This window comes from Lissotriton helveticus, chromosome 3_1 (assembly GCF_964261635.1).
Source record: "Lissotriton helveticus chromosome 3_1, aLisHel1.1, whole genome shotgun sequence".
NCBI lineage: Eukaryota > Metazoa > Chordata > Amphibia > Caudata > Salamandridae > Lissotriton > Lissotriton helveticus.
The window spans coordinates 1,915,445,835-1,915,449,951 of record NC_136061.1 but is presented as its reverse complement, the minus strand read 5'-3'; the positions used below and the strand labels follow the sequence as shown (position 1 = coordinate 1,915,449,951).

The following is a 4,117-nucleotide window of genomic DNA, read 5'->3' as shown; positions in this document are numbered from 1 at the left end:
TTTGACATACAAAGGCCTTTCTTCACTACACAAGGCCTATACCCTTTTGTTACAATAGGGGGCACCCTAAGTTAAAGGAATAAAAAACGAAAAATTCTGGGGAAAGGGCCAAGTCCTACAGTGCCCAAATGCATTTCATGTTTTTCCCCCACTGGATGACATTACTGCATCCAAAAACTGCTTTAAGAGTCAACTTTTGAAAACTGTAAAAAATCATAACTCAGAAATTACTTACCTGGTGATCTTGGTATCTAAATTCATATAAAAGATGTGTTATTTTTATAAATTTGTGTTGGATTTCTTCATTGAGTGTCTTATTTACTGCCTGTGTGTGCATGCAATAAATGTTTAGCACTCCCTTCTAATATGCCTAACTGCGCACCCACATTACCACAAAAGCGAGCATTTGGGATGTCATTTGTGCCTATGTAATTTCTTTGGGGTTTGCCTGGACTCCTTGCATAGTGTATCTCTTTTTGGTCCACTATATAAACAGCCAGATTCCTACAGAGAGCATGTGCACTTTAGCACTGGTAAACAGTGCTAAAGTGCCCATAGTTCTAAAGCCAACAAAATTGAATTGAGCAAAAATGGGAGGAGGAAGGCAAAAGGTTTGGGGGTGGCCCTGCAGAAAGAGCTAGGTTCATCACTTTGCCAACCCTAAACGGTCTTCTTTAATATGTAGGTTACCCCTAAGGTAGGCCTTACAGGCTGAAAGGATGGTGCCCATGTAATGTAAAAAGTAGGTCATGTATATTGAATGTTTTCCATGTCGGCTGGCCTTTCATTACCCTTTTACATTTAATAGGTGCTACATTTAGTTGGCCAGCAGCTAGAAAAATACTTCTTCCACTCCTTTTCATTGCAATTTGAAATACTCTTTAACTGTAAAGTCAGATTCTAAATTATTATTTAGGAAATGCCACTTTTAGAAAGTTTAGTTTAGAACACATTTTTACTTTTGTGTAAACATCATCTTATTTAATAAACATGAAGTCTGGTTCTTTTTAACACATGATTATAACACTTTTCAAAGCTTCAATCTCATTACAAAGAAGGGAGTGATACCCATTATCGATTCTGAGATGTGCAAATTATAAAGGGACATTGTGCTCTATCAAAAAAATTAATAAATACAAATTGAAATATATACAAAAGACAAATTAAAGGTTGTGGTAATCAGTGTTCGACCAGTTGCTTCAATTGGAGAGCCAGAGCGTTACATCAACAACATATGCTCTTAGAACACTGTATGGGGTCCAGATATTTCTAATATGGACTTGAAGAAATTGTGTTTCGCTACAACTTATTTGTATTGATCCATATTGATGTGCGTTGTACAAGGATATCCCATTGTTCGTGGTCTCCCCGTTTCAAACCCCACTTCCTTTATGGGTTCTCCTCAGGACAAGGGCTGAGTGATTTCTGAAAAGTGAAAGGGTAGTGTATTTTACTAAAACAGTGCAAAATTATAAAAAGCACTCTCCATTTGCATCGGCATCCCCAAGTACATTATTTAGTTGTTTACCTTAAACGCCAAAGCTGGATGTATATTTGGTGGTGTCTCAGCAACATTTGAACCAGATTTTTAGAAGGAAGGCTGCAAAAAGACAAATATGTAGCCTTATTAATATGAAAAATATTTTTACGGGCGGCCGAGCACGCTTTCATAAAGTCAGAAAGGATTTTACCTGTATGCCTTTTTAATTAGTGGCTGCAACATCTAAACAGAACAATTCCCATTAACAAGCTTTCAATCAACTTTGGAAGAGAAGGGGGAGCAGCCCTTGTTAATCCAAAGCTCCTATCATTTTGGAGAAACGTTGATTTAAACGTGAGGTGTGCATGCAGAAATGGATACTAGCGTTTCATTTTTTTCATACTTTAATTATTAGCGGCTGTATGCAATTTTACTTTGCAGAAATACTTTTTTATCTTTTGCACTGCAGATTAGTTTACAGCCCCGTGTCTAAAATAAGGTCGTCCTCTTCTGTGGCTTGTTATTCTGTAAAGTAAGGGGAGAGGGCCTCATCAAGCTGAAGCTTGGTGGTTTCAGAAATTACTGAAAATCGAAGACATACAGCACGCTTTAAAAATAGTGGTATAGTTATCATGTTCGTAAATGATTACCTTCACTTAAACGTGGAAAGAAAACATCCCAGCATTGCATGTTGTAAACGGGGTTTTTTAACCACAGTGTTACCCTCGCGCTGTACGGTGCAAATGATTTTAAATGCATTCGCCACTGTTTAAAAAGGGAAGTTCGAAACCTCATGGAACAATTATCGGGCGAATAATTAATAATATTGTCGCTTTCTCCACTGGCTCTGCTAAAATGTTGCTATATCACTGCGCAATTCAAATGTTTGACCGTTACACTTGCCACTGAGAGTCAAAGACTGTGACTAAACAGTGATTAAAAAGGAAACTTCACAGCTTCTAGTAACATTTTTCAGGCTTGTTTGGCATGTACTAAAATCACTCTATCCACCGACTTGCATGGTACATGGAAACTTACTGCTCCTCAATTTGGGCTGTAATGCAATCATAAATCTTTGTAGAAAAACGCACTCATGTTGCTTGGCTTATTTAGGCGCTTACAAACTCGGTGTCACTCGGACAGGGCTCCTTCAGACTTGCGCGTCAAAACATGGCAGCTTTCTTCTGTTGCATTTTAAAACAAGGCATGCTCATTCAACTGCCTGATACTTGGCCCATGGAATTATGGGAGTTGTAGTGTAGAGACATTCACTTATTATAGTTTATTGATCTCAGACAATTCATTTAGCCCTCTGCTTTCCGTATTAAGTTTCAAAATCAAATACGCTTCTCTTCGCATTAATCTAGTTTCCAGATCCCCTCCTCTGGCGTCGTCTTGCATTGAGCTTAGCACAGTCCACTGGTAGTATTTTTCTGAAAGGCCCATTTGATGGAAGTGACCATGGGTGCCGAGATATATGTTTGTTTTCATTCTCGACTTATGTTGGACAATCCGGTGCCTTACTTCCAGTGGCGGTTTCACCATTTGGGCGGTGGGGCGTTGTCTCACTAATAATTATTGTGGGAAATCAGTTTATATATTATTATATTTTGTAATTTAAAACTCGCGCTGATTAGTGATTATAATTAAAAATCTCGAGCTGCCGCGCCAGCGCCACGTCATCAAATCACGTGACAGCCTGCGGACTCTGACTCACTCATTGTCGTCGCACCACTGCGCATGTGGTGATTGACCGGCTGCCTTTTCTCAGCTACGAAGGCCTGTGACCTTCGAAAAGCAAGCACCGCTGAGTACGGGGTTTGCTACTGCCACAGACCCCAATGGTAACAAGCATTTGCAATGCAATAGGTCTCGCATTAACATGAGTTTAAGCTATTGGCGTTTTAAATGACCATGCGTTTTATTTGCTTCAAAAACGTAAACATAAATAAAAGGCATTGTCATTCACAATGCCAATAGCTCAAACTCGTTAGAATATTGGTGTGGGGTGGGAGTTTAAAGTGCAGCTGAGAGAAGAGCTTTGGGGGTGAGATTGAGCTTCAAAATAAACTCCACCTTTATCGCTTGAAGTCATTACTTCAAGAAGTCAACATTCCACTGAGTTGATATACTCTCTGCAGTGGCTTCCCAGATGATGACGAACTTTTACTCTTAAACGGATAATGATGTAATTTCTACTGCTCAGCATTTTGAGGATTGCTGCTTCATTTAAATGTGCACACGTGTTTTGAACTTTCTAGAATACTTTATTGTGGAAAAAAACATTCAGGGTAGTTCTTAACGGCTGGACCAATGCATCGACTGCTGGAACGAGTTGGGAAAGAGGCATACATTCGAAAAATTATAAAACACAAATGCATGGTAGAAGCTGGCATTTACTGCTGTTATTTAAAAGTCCAGTGACAGGTCTTCGTTTTCAACCCAAGTGTTTTCTAGGTCACTCTACCAATCACTCAAACAGTTCCTGCACAATTAATGATAACAAAAGCAATTACACCTCTTACGCCACTAACTGACTTGACCAGCCAATACATAAACCCTCAGCAACCTAAAACCATGCAATCTATTAAAAACAAGGATGGACTCTGAAGCGGCTCTGTTGTCTAACCGCAGTCT

At 39.2% G+C, this 4,117-nt stretch overlaps 1 long non-coding RNA gene across 1 annotated transcript; it reads right to left on the bottom strand.

Annotated features, from left to right (window-relative positions):
* Window positions 1-1,002: 1,002 nt before the first annotated feature.
* LOC144823956 (uncharacterized) lies at window positions 1,003-2,650 on the bottom strand. The gene is made up of 3 exons (XR_013608862.1): window positions 2,519-2,650; window positions 1,529-1,600; window positions 1,003-1,425 (listed from the first exon to the last, which is right to left on the bottom strand). It is a non-coding gene; the product is annotated as an uncharacterized LOC144823956 (long non-coding RNA).
* Window positions 2,651-4,117: the final 1,467 nt, after the last annotated feature.